This window comes from Monodelphis domestica, chromosome 3 (genome assembly GCF_027887165.1).
Source record: "Monodelphis domestica isolate mMonDom1 chromosome 3, mMonDom1.pri, whole genome shotgun sequence".
Classification (NCBI taxonomy): domain Eukaryota; kingdom Metazoa; phylum Chordata; class Mammalia; order Didelphimorphia; family Didelphidae; genus Monodelphis; species Monodelphis domestica.
In genome coordinates, this window is record NC_077229.1 from 27,915,472 (window position 1) to 27,928,350 (window position 12,879).

General features: G+C 49.2%; 1 long non-coding RNA gene across 2 annotated transcripts; it reads left to right on the forward strand.

The window, feature by feature from the left end:
* The first annotated feature begins 768 nt into the window (after nt 1-768).
* On the forward strand, nt 769-12,330 carry LOC103097817 (uncharacterized). Of its 2 annotated transcripts, XR_008917291.1 has the most exons (3): nt 769-949; nt 9,722-9,844; nt 11,365-12,330. It is a non-coding gene; the product is annotated as an uncharacterized LOC103097817 (long non-coding RNA). The 2 variants fall into 2 exon arrangements; XR_008917290.1 differs by lacking the exon at nt 11,365-12,330 and having other exon boundaries at nt 9,722-9,890.
* The last annotated feature ends 549 nt before the right edge of the window (nt 12,331-12,879 follow it).

Consider the following 12,879-nt stretch of genomic DNA (forward strand, 5'->3'; position numbering starts at 1 on the left):
CCTGGCTAGGATGGTTGAAAGAAAGGTCCAATGTGTCAAGAGCACTGGTCCAGGATTTTAAGACAATATGGGTCCTTTGTCTAGGATTAAGAGACTTAGAGCTAGAAGGAACCTTTAAAGGTCATGTGTTCCAACCCTACTCCTTATTTAATAGAGATTAAATACCTTGTATCATCATCATCCAGGCAGAGCCAGGACTTGAACTCAGATCCTTTGAGTCCACATACAGCATACTTTCCATGCTTTTCAGGTAGATCTGTGTTGCTATGGGAGTGGTTTGTTTTGCCATCAGCATGGTTCTTTAATAACTTTAGGAGATGGTCTTGGGGGAGAGGAGTGGTCCTGTGCCTGAAAAATCCTTCTACCTGGTGCTAAGTCTCCCATCTAGGACACATCTGCATTTATTTAGGGCAGAAACTGCCCTTGTTTCAGGTCAGTGCAGAGATGGTTAGTCTCCTCTCCCAGGGAAAGTGCTGAGCTGAGATTCCCTAGAACCTCTCTCTCTCTCTCTCTCTCTCTCTCTCTCTCTCTCTCTCTCTGCTCTATTTCCCCCCATTCAGCCCCTTGGGGGATATTTACCTGGAAACAGGATCTGTCTGCCTCAGGAGCTCAGCTCCTCCAGCTGCCTCCTCTCCTCCCCTCCCCTCCAGTCTCTGCATGTGACATCACAAGTGGTTGCTGTGGAGATGAGTGTGATGTGGAACGTGGGGGATTCTGACAGGTGGGGAGTAAGCAGCAGCAGGTGAGCATGTGACCTGAGCAGCCCAGGCAGGGGTGGGGAGGCGGGGAGGGAGGCAGGGCAGGCACTCTAGCTACCCAGATGGCCCTGGCAGAAGGGAAATGAAGGGAATCTGGAAAGAGAGAGATGCAGTCTAGAGAGGTCACTGGCCAGCTTTCCCAATGGAACCTGGGAAACCTACAGCTGGGCTGATCTGGGATTTCTGAGCAGGTCAGTGTTTCAGGTCCTACCTAGCTAGAGTCCAGAATACTGGACAAATTTTTTATCTAGAAGGGACTTTGGAAATATAGATTCACAGAATTGTGGCATCTAGGTGGTAGGGGGAGGGAGGACCTTAGAACACAGAATATCAGCACTAAAGAAGACTAAAGAACCCAGAATGTCAGAGATGAGAGGGAGAACAGAACCCAGAATGTCAGAGATGTGGGGGAGCATAGAACCCAGAATGTCAGAGATGAGAGGGAGAACAGAATTCAGAATATCAGAAATGAGAGGGAGCATAGAACCCAGAATGTCAGGGATGTGAGGGAGCATAGAACCCAGAATGTCAGGGATGTGAGGGAGCATGGAACTCAGAATATCAGAAATGAGAGGGAGCATAGAACCCAGAATATCAGGGATGTCAGGGAGCATAGAACCCAGAATGTCAGAGATGAGAGGGAGAACAGAACCCAGAATGTCAGAGATGTGGGGGAGCATAGAACCCAGAATGTCAGAGATGAGAGGGAGAACAGAACCCAGAATGTCAGAGATGTGGGGGAGCATAGAACCCAGAATGTCAGAGATGAGAGGGAGAACAGAATTCAGAATATCAGAAATGAGAGGGAGCATAGAACCCAGAATATCAGGGATGTCAGGGAGCATAGAACCCAGAATGTCAGGGATGTGAGGGAGCATGGAACTCAGAATATCAGAAATGAGAGGGAGCATAGAACCCAGAATGTCAGGGATGTGAGGGAGCATGAAACTCAGAATATCAGAAATGAGAGGGAGCATAGAACCCAGAATGTCAGGGATGTGAGGGAGCATGGAACTCAGAATATCAGAAATGAGAGGGAGCATAGAACCCAAAATGTCAGGGATGTGAGGGAGCATAGAACCCAGAATGTCAGGGATGTGAGGGAGTATAAAACCCAGAATATCAGAGATTTGGGGGAAGCATAGAACCCAGAATGTCAGGGATGTGTGGGAGCATAGAACCCAGAGTGTCAGGGATGTGAGGGAACATAGAACCCAGAATGTCAGAGATGTGAGGGAGCATAGAACCCAGAATGTCAGGGATGTGTGGGAGCACAGAACCCAGAGTGTCAGGGATGTGAGGGAACATAGAACCCAGAATGTCAGGGATGTGTGGGAGCACAGAACCCAGAGTGTCAGGGATGTGAGGGAGCATAGAACCCAGAATGTCAGAACTGGGGAGGGACCTTAGATTCTTAGAGCATGGAATTTCAGAACTGAAATGCACCTTAGAACAGAAAATGATCAAGCTGGAAGGATCTTAAAATAGACTGTCAGCGTAGGAGAGGTCTTTAGGGCAGAGAAACAAACGCTGGCAAGGACCTTTGGGCAAAGAAAGTCGGAGCTGCACAGGACCTTCGTGCAGAGAGTTTCTGACCTGACAGGAGCTGGGAGGAGGGGCCATTCTTCTTTCTGGGATCCTAATGGATATGGAGGAAAAAATATCAGCTCCGATAATGCTCCTTTAACCTTCCCCCTCCCCAAGCTAGGCATCCGTTGCATCCCCAAATCAGTGCACGGAGGAGCATTTCATCAGTGCCCATGCTGGGTATAGGGGAGCAAACTCTGATGCCCACCGTTGGGGGCCACATGCACGGAGCCAGACTCTCCCCCCAGGGACCAGGGAAGCAGAGCCTGGGTTGGGGCATCTGGCCCTTCCTCCTCCAGGGCTGGGGCTCTGCTGCTGCTTTTCCTCCTTGTGTCTCCATGGCAGAGCCTAGGAATCTGCACCCAGTGGGTGATGATAGCGAAACCTTTGTTGAACTAGGTTGAATCCACACAGACACACCCATATGCAAATCCACCCAGAGATGCATAGACACACGGAAGCACACGCACACACACGCACACGTATGCACACGCGAGGATGGAGCAGATCCTTGAGGTCACTGAAAGAGAGAGAGAGGAAGCAGGTCACTTGCGGATCCGGAGGCCAGAGCTCCTTTGGCCTCCTGCCAATGGCTTCCTTCCTCTCTCTCCCCTCTGCCTGCCCCAGGCTCTGAAGTAGCGGCGCTCTATCTCCCCAGCCTATAACTCAGCATTAGGAGGGAGACATGTCAAGATGGATTTGCTACGGTTGGTCGGGGGGAACTTCCAGCCTGGGAGGGAAGGCGCTATCCTGTCTGCTCTGGACCCAGATGAGGGCATCCAAGGGAGATGCAGCGGGGCAGAGAGGGGGTCTCTGAAAGGCACGGTGGCACGTAGGGGTCAGATGTCCCGGGTTCAAATTCCACCTTAGCGACCTTGGACAAGTCCACCTCTCTGCGTCTTGGCTTCTTCCTCTGTGAAACCAGAAGGCTGGACGCAGTGACCTCCAAAGTCCCTTCCTGCTCTGATGCCAGAATCATTAAAGGTTAGAACCGAAGCTGTGAGTGATTTCATCTTCTTGGGCCTCAGTTTCTTCATCTGCAAAAGGAGGGGGTTGGACTGGAGGCCCCCCCAGATCCCTTCTAGGTGTAGATCCAGAATCTGAATATCTCGGATGGAGTGAGAGGAGAGGAAATATCTTGGGGGGTTGGAGGGCACCCTCAGAACGAGGCCAGGCTGGCACCCAGAAGGCCAGCGGGCATTTAGCTCGGGTCCTGGAGAGGGAGGGAGAGGGTCAGTGGGGAAGGGGGGGGCTAGAAGGCAGGGCCCACCTTCTTTGGAATTTCGAGGCTGGGCCCTGCCCCAGGAGACCTCAGAACTTCCGCAAGTGCTGGGTGGCTCCGGCCCCATCGCCTCCCTGCCCTCTTCCTTCCCTCCTTCCCTCCCATGGAGGGCGGCCAGAGACGACCATTTTTCCCTGCCCTCCTTGCCACAATCTAGGCCAGAGATGAGAAGACATTTCCCATTGGTGAGCAGCACTTAGATTTTTCAGAGATAATTTAATCAGGGCTATTAATAAGCAGGAAAGAAAGAGCTCTTTATATTCCTCGGGAAACACACACACACACACACACACACACACACACACACACGCCCCATAACAATTGTTATTCACGGAGGGAAGCCCCCACCTGTGCTACCTTGAAATGCTTCTGGGGCCTTTGATGGAAGAAGGCAACGAAGGGGGTTCAGGAAGGAGGGGGCCTGGGAGTGGGGAGGGGGGGGGGGGACCAAAGTACAGCTGGTGAGCTGCTGGGAGAGGGAGGGCAGGAAGGGAGATGAGAAGCACTGACAAAGGGAAAATTGATCCAGTCTCCCTACACACACACACACACACACACACACACACCATGTCACAGAATCAAAGAACCCTAGGACAGACGGGACTCTAAAGAGCAACACCTTCGGTTTGCAGTTAGGGGAAACTGAGGCCCAGATTTTGAAGAACATAGAAGACTTCCCTCATCCATCATCTCCTCAACCTATCCCCCAACCCTAGTGCACATAGCCATGTGATGTAGTCGTGAGGTGAGCCTCCATTCAGGAGTTTGAATCTTGCCCCTGCCTGTGTGACCCTGGCCAAGTCATTTTCCTTCTGAGACTCACCAACCCAAGTCAGAAGGCCTGGACTCCAAACCCATCTCTAATTACTTGCATGATATTAGGCAAATCACTTAACTTTAACTTTCAGGAGTTGGGGGGACAGCAAGATGGCTCAGTGGATAGAGTGCCAAGCCTGGAGTTGGGGAGTTCCTGGGTTCAAATCTGGCCTCAGATGCTTCCTAGCTGTGGGACCTTGGACCAATCACTTAAGTCCAACTGCTGAAGTCCTTGCCTAGGAACGGATTACTTGTCTTGATTCTAAGACAGCAGGTGAGGGTTTATTCAAACGACCCCCAAAACTTCCTTGAGCCTCGGTTTCCTTGACTGTAAAATGAGATGACCTGTAAGATGCCTTCTAACTCTAGGTCTGGGACCCCACTCATCCTTCCACCTCCAAATGGACAATCCTAGTTGTGTCTCGGCGCCGCGTCGATGGCCCTGCCCGAAGGCAGGGGGATGCCCCCCAGGACCCCTGGCCGCTTTCTTTCCCAACCTTCTCCGTGGTTCTTTGGCCAGCAGGAGCCAGCATGCAGGAAGGAGGGCGCTTTGCAGGGATTGGGGTGGCTGGAAAGACAGACAGCCGCCCGCCCCTTCCCTGGCTCGGCTGCCCCAGGTCTCCCTTTCTAGGCAAAGTTATTGACTTGTCAAGGTTAGACTACATTCAGCCAGGGATAGAGCCACACTTGGGCTGTCATTTGGAGGGCTGTTTTCATGGCAACAGGGCCCCCTCCTGCACATTAAATGCTTCGGTTGTACAAAGTTCAGGCATTACATAAACAGAGAGTTAACAAACAACAGCAGAAATCAATGGCTGCCCAAGCATGGCCCAGAGAGATAGCATTGATTGGCCCCTGCCATCGATACTCTGGATCACAGCTTCCTGCCTGGACCGACACAGGCCTGCCTCCCTTCCCACCCTGCTGCCACCCCCCTGGAAGGATGGGCCCAGGCTGAGGCTCCAGTGCTGCCCCAGAACACACTTCCCTTCTGGGTGATAGCCTGGCAGTGGGCAGCCAGTCTACTCCCTCCCGGCAGGGGCTCTCGAAACCCATCTGAGTCTGGGGTCTTGGTCACAAGAGACAGGAGTACTGAGGCAGGTGCCTTTCGCTGGCCTCCTGCCTCCTTCCGATTCCTGGGTCCCTCACAGGCACCGAGAGGCCAAGGAGGACTTTCCTTAGGGAAGGGGGAGCTCATAAGCCAAAATTATTATCTAAATGAATTGGACAGACCTCTTCTGTCTGGGCTTCTCTAACCCACAGGCCGGAGGATGAATGAGATGGGCTGGAGACAGGGATATGGATGAAATGGACCAGAAACACGGGGATGGATGAAATGGACCAGAAACAGGGGGATGAACAAGAAGGGCCAAATGCAAGGGAATGAGATGGCCTGGAGTTGGGGGATGGATGAAATAGATCAGAGACAGGGGAATAGACAAGAAGGACCAAATGCAAGGGGATGGATGAGATGGACTGGAGTCAGGGGGATGGATGAAATAGATCAGAGATGGGGGAGGGGGTAGACAAGAAGGACCAAATGCAAGGGGATGGATGAGATGGACTGGAGTCAGGGGGATGAACAAGAAGGGCCAAATTCAAGGGAATGAGATGGCCTGGAGTTGGGGGATGGATGAAATAGATCAGAGACAGGGGAATAGACAAGAAGGACCAAATGCAAGGGGATGGATGAGATGGACTGGAGTCAGGGGGATGGATGAAATGGACCAAATTCAAGGGAATGAGATGGCCTGGAGTTGGGGGATGGATGAAATAGATCAGAGATGGGGGAGGGGGTAGACAAGAAGGAGGACCAAATGCAAGGGGATGGATGAGATGGACTGGAGTCAGGGGGATGGATGAAATGGACCAGAAACAGGGGGATGAACAAGAAGGGCCAAATTCAAGGGAATGAGATGGCCTGGAGTTGGGGGATGGATGAAATAGATCAGAGATGGGGGAGGGGGTAGACAAGAAGGACCCAAATGCAAGGGGATGGATGAGATGGACTAGAGTCAGGGGGATGGATGAAATGGATCAGAAAAGGAGGATGAGTGAGATGGCCTGGAGACAGGGATATGGATGAAATGGACCAGAAACAGGGGGATGGACAGGAAGGACCCAGATGCAGAGGATGGATGAGATGGCCTGGAGTCAGGGGATGGATGAAATGGATCAGAGACAGGAGGGTGGACAAGAAGAAGCATTGGATGAGGTAAAGAAATATTTGAGATGACCACAGAGTAGGCAAGCCATCCCAGCTGAATCAGCCAGGAACCCGGAGGAAAAGATAGGAGGCAGCATGTGATAAACAAGTCAGGCCATCCCCACCACCTTGTTCAGGACCATATCTGTTTCTGATGTTGGACCAGAAGACAGTGCCAATGACTTATGGTTGGAGGTAATGTAAAACCCTGAGCCCAGAGTCCAGAAGAACACTTCCTCCCCACTCTCCTCGAACCCACCTCTTCCTTAAACCCCAGCATGTGGGCCCTGATGTCAAAATAATCACAAAGGGAATCTCAAGAAAGAAAGTAGCCAGAGGCCATAGGGGACATCCCCCTGCCTTCAGGCAGGACCATAAATGAGGTACCTAGATACAGTCTAGAATCATAAATTTTGGAGCTGGAAGGATTCCCGTGGCATCATAGACTTGGGGTTAGAAGGCATCTTAGAGATCATCTCATTTTACAACTGAAGAAACTAAGGCCCAGGGAGCTTAAGTGATTTGGCTGATACACAAGTCAGCCTGGCCCCTGAAGTGGTCATCCCCATCCCACAGAGCACCCCCTTTGGTGATGGGACCCCATGGTTGTCTCTGCAAGTATTTCAGCTCCCAAGGATGACAAGGAAAGAGTGTTCTCATCACCAAAGTGCTTTGCACCATCGTCTGGTTCAACATCAGAAATGGAGATGGTTTGATCAGTGAAAATACACCCAAGAAGCTGCTTTCTCATCTTCTTTGCAGCTTCCCATCCATGGGCTATACCTTTCTATCTGATGTGCAGCCAAAACCTTTCATGGGACTGTGGTCTCCCTCCACCCCCCCCATGAGAAGGTGAGCTTCTGGAGATTAGGGACACTCTTCCTTCTCTACTTGGATCCCAACCTTTAGCACATTGTAAGTGTTTAACAAATGTCTTAAAAATAAATTAATAAGTAACCAATGAATTAATCCATTAATAATGTAAAAATGAATGAAATTCATTCATACTGGGCTTTGATGTCTCAGACCTACCCAGGTACTCCTCTGGAATAGATTCACAACATAATGGGATTTAGAGAGCATCATTTTACAGATGAAGAAATAAAAGCCTGGTGTCAGCTAGGTAGCTCAGTGGGTAGAGTGCTAGGCCTGGAGTTAGGAGGACCTGGATTCAAATCTGACCTCAGACACTTCCTGGCTATGTGACCCTGGGCAAGTCACTTAATCCCAGTTGCCTAGTTCTTGCCACTCTTCTTTCTGTATTAGTACTGATTCTAAGACAGATGGTAAGAATTAAAAAAAAAAGGGAAAATATCTTGTTTGTTCAAGGTCAAACAGGAAGTAGCAGGACTGTGATTCACACCCCAATTTTTAGAAACGAAATCCAAGTTTTTGGGTTTTTTTATTACCACACACTATTTCTACCCATGTCCCTCTCACCAGCCTGCCACCTACTCCCCCACCAGAATGGCCTCAAATATTTAGAGCTAAAACTAAATTAACTTCGAGAGGAGTTGAATACCTATCTATCTGACTGCCTGGGTCCTGGAGAACAGGATTCCTGTTTCTCTGGGAGACTTCCCCTCTGCCTCAGGAGCACTCTTCCCCAAGCAGAAGTGAGATGACCTGGGGAGGGGGAAGCATCAGGGCTTCCAGGAGATGGATGGCACCTAGGAGAGCTGAGATTGACTGGTGGGGGTCAATGAGTTCAGTTATCATGTTCCCTCTGGGTTTTCCTTTTTCCAGGCTAAGCAACCTTTAACCAATCTTCATATGATATAAAAACACTTGAGTTTATTGATATATTCTCTTAATAATACTACCCAGAACTAATGATATTACTCTGAATGGAATCTAATGAGGGTGGAATATAGTGTGTTCTGGGTACTCTACTCTCAATTCCTTATTCTTGGAAGCTATGCCTCTCCTAACACATCTCAAGGTCACTTTAGATTTTTTTTTTGCCATATATCATCAATGTTGAGCATTGCAATCCACTAAGACCCCCAGATCATTTTCAGAACAATTGATGACTGATTTTATACTTGGGGAGTTGACTTTTTGTACCCAAGTGAAAGTCTTTACATTTATCTCCACTAAATTTAATCTTTTTTTTAGCTCGGTGCTTAGCACAGTGCCTGGCTAGTAGGAACTCATTAAATGTTTCTTGACTAATTAATGTTTTAGCCTATCAAAGTTCTTTTGGATGTTGATTGTCATCTAGGGTCTTAGCTATACTTCCCAGTTTTATGTCCTCTTCAACTTTGATGAGCATGATAATTTATGCCTTTATTTAGGTTTTTAAGAAAAAGATTATATATAGCATAGCACCAAGAAGAGAACCCCAAAATATGCCAAATTGACATGGAATCACCAAGAATCATTCTTTGAATCCCACCAACCAATCATTTCTAAATTCATCTAGTTGTATTACTGTTTTATCTACATTATTCTAGCTCCCCAAGAAGAAAATGATAGACTTAATCAGAAGCTTTGCTAAAATCCAGGTAAATTATAACTACAACATTTTCCTAATCAACTAATTAATAATCCTGACAAACAAGGAAATGGGGTTAGTCTGGCATGACCTGTTCTGAATGAAGCCATGTTGGCTTTCTGAGATCAAAGGTTCTCTTTCTACCTATTTGCCAACTATCCTTTTAATGATTTGTCATAGAATTTTTTCCAAGAGTTGAAATCAAGTTTGTTCTATTTTGTAGGTCCTGTTCATGTTCTTTTTTTAAAAACTGGGACAACATCCTATTCTCATTTGTCATGGTTAGTGATGGAACCAGGACTCGAACCCAGGTCTCCTGACTCCCAGCTCAAGGTTCTTTCTTTTGTTTTGCCTAGCTTTCTAGGAAAAGCAGGACTAGAGAGATCCAAAGAGGAAAAAGAAAGTGAAATGCCCGCCACTGGCTTCTGGGACAGGAGGAGCAGCTAACCTCAGCACACCTCTCTGCAATTTATTTTCCAAGTTTAAATATTTATTTACGCACCCCATTTAATCAGGAGATAGTTAGTAATTAGCGGCAGATTTGTGTCTCCTGCTTTCTTTATTATTTATTTTAGGCTCTCCCACAGCAACCCGGGGACAGCTTCCTTGTTCAGAGTCTGCACCCGCTCTGGATTTCAATCAGCTAGGTCCACGGAAGAGCAGTCCCTGGGGACCCCCAGGCAGAGACACCCCCCTTGGTATGATAAATGATCCCCCCAGAAAACAAAATGGTGCTGACCAGCTGCTGTGTCTGGAGCTCACTGAGGCTCAGTGCCTGTGTATGGGGGGGGGGGCGGAGAATGGGGGTGGGAAGCATACAGGCTGAGCTGTGGGGGATGGGGACCACATTCTTAGGATTCTTAGACTACAGAATTCTAAGATTCCAGAATACAGAATTCCAGGATTATAGAATTCTATGAGGCGTATTGTTCTAGAATTCTGGGGTGGATGGAACCCTGAGGATGCTTTTTACTAGTTATGTGGCCATGGACAAGGGATTTAACATCTCTGACCCTCGGTTTGTTTATCTGCAAAATGGGGGTATTCACAGGACTAAGATATTAGATAGCTTGACCAGATTTCCTCCTGTTCACCTCATTTCTTCTCATTCTACTCTGTAGACACTGAGTTGTCCCCTGCAGGTTGTGACCTTCTGAGCCTCAGTTTCTTTATCTGCAAAAAGAGGCTAAACATTTTGGTCCCAATTATGAGAAGATTCGGGGCAGTAAGGTGGTGGTACCCTCTGTCAGGGATGAATGAGTCTGTTTCTCACTCATAATCACTTCCAGTCACTTGCCCTCAGTTTCCTCGTATGTAAAATGAGCTGGAGAAGGAAATATTAAATTGCTTGGGTATCCTTGCCAAGAAAATCCCATATGGGGTCACAAAGAGTCTGACATGACTGAAAACAACCGAAAAATAAACTTCCCCATAATTGAGAACTAGACACCCATCCCCTCCTCCTCCTACTGAGTCTCTTGGTCAGATCAGTCGTCATAAACAGTGAGGGTTTGACTGGCAGCTCCAGGGCTGGGATTACTTAGGAAGGAGGATAAATCCCCATCTGTCCTCTGCTCAAGAAGCTGCTGTGGCTTCCTATTGCCAGGAAGAGAAACTATTTTTTGGCATTCAAAGCTCTTTCAAATCTGGTTCCAATCTCTCTCTCTGGGAAGGAACCTTAGAACAGGGAATGTCAGGGCTAGAAGGGACCTTAGAAAAGGGGGCATCAGGGTTAGGAGGGGCTGTAGAGCAGGGGGGTGTCAGATCTGAGAGGGGTCTTAGAACAGGGGTGTTACTTCCTCTTAGACATATTACCTTGTAGGCAAAAGAGCCAAAAGGTTAAGTAATTGGGGCTTAGTGATTTCCACAGGGTCACCCACTCAGGAAGTGTCAGAAGCTAGATTTGAACCCAGGACCTCCTGACTTCCAGGCCTGATACTCTTATACTGAGCCATCTCACTGCCTCAGGAAATGCCTTTGAAGTGGATTCTGTCTATACGGGTCTGAAAAAGAAGTCTGGAGGATAGAGGGAATGACAGAGAGGGGAGGGAGGAAAAGGAAGGCAGTGAGTATCTCGGCCCCGGGGAAGAGAGCCCACGTGGCCAGGCCGGTCAGATGGTCTCTGAGAAAGTAGTCCGCTTCCCCAGGGCTCCCTGCCAATTAGGCCTGGCCTTAACGAAGCCGCTGAACCCCATTATCGCTTTCTTTTTTGGGACAGAGTCATCAGCCCCCAGGGACCTTTCCTTCCAGGTCACCGTCTTGAATGAGGTCAGGCTCCAAATGAGGCTCTGGGGGGCCCCTAATTCAGGGCAGGGGCGCCGTCAGATCTCTGAGCATCAGGCCTGGCCCAAATGGAGAGGCAAAAGAGGGACCGCAGAGCGGCACCGGGAGAAGATCTGGTCCAACAAACGCGGTCAAAGTGAATGGAATTCTATCATTTCATAAGGCAGGGGCCTCCCGAGTGTCATGGCATCCAGCCATCTCAGGTCACAAAGGACAAAACAGGGGCCAAAGAAGAGAGCAGAACTTATTCAGGGTCACCCAGGGTGCTAGTAAGTGGAAGATCCAGGAGTCGGCCCAACCGCCCAGGATGCCCCCTGTTCTAAGCCTCCACTCAGCCCTGTCACCCCTGTTCTAAGATCCCTCTCAGATCTGACACCCCCTGCTCTAAGGCCCTTCCTAACTCTGGCACCCCCTTTTCTAAGGCCCCTTCTAGCCCTGTCACCCCTGTTCTAAGATCCCTCTCAGATCTGACACCCCCTGCTCTAAGGCCCTCCTAACCCTGACACCCCCTTTTCTAAGGCCCCTTCTAGCCCTGTCACCCCTGTTCTAAGATCCCTCTCAGATCTGACACCCCTGCTCTAAGGCCCCTCCTAACCCTGACACCCCCCTTTTCTAAGGCCCCTTCTAGCCCTGTCACCCCTGTTCTAAGACCCCTCTCAGATCTGACACCCCCTGCTCTAAGGCCCCTCCTAACCCTGACACCCCCTGTTCTAAGGCCCCTTCTAGCCCTGTCACCCCTGTTCTAAGATCCCTCTCAGATCTGACCCCCCCCTGCTCTAAGGCCCTTCCTAACTCTGACACCCCCTGTTCTAAGCCTCCCTTCAGCCCTGTCACCCCCTTTTCCAAGTTCTCTCCTAGCCCTGACATTCTCTGTTCTAAAGTTCCTTCCTAGTTCTGATACCTCCTGTCCTAAGACCCCTCTCAGATCTGACACCCCCTGCTCTAAGGCCCTCCTAACCCCCGCCTAACCCGACCCCCTTTTCTAAGGCCCCTTCTAGCCCTGACATTCTCTGTTCTAAGGTTCCTTCCCAGTTCTGACACCCCCTTTTCTAAGGTCTCTCCTAGCCCTGACACCTCCTTTTTCTTTTTTTGTTTCCTTTTAATCCAATGTATTTAGTTTTATACAACTGAAAGAAATTACTATCTGAAAAGATTTATATGGTGCACCAGATTGCCAAAGGGATCCAGGACATAAAAATGAAAACAATCCCTAGACTAGATGATTCTTAAGGTCTCCCCTAATTTTGCCTAGGCTCCTACAACAGGGGGCTGACACCCCCTTTTTAAGACCCCTCCTAGCCCTGATATTCCCTGTTCTAGATTCTTTCCTATTTCTGACACCCCCTGTTCTAAGCCTCCCTTCAGCCCTGTCATCCCCTTTTCTAAGGCCCCTCCTAGCCTTGACACCCCCTTTTCTAAGTTCTCCCCTAGCCCTGACATTCTCTGTTCT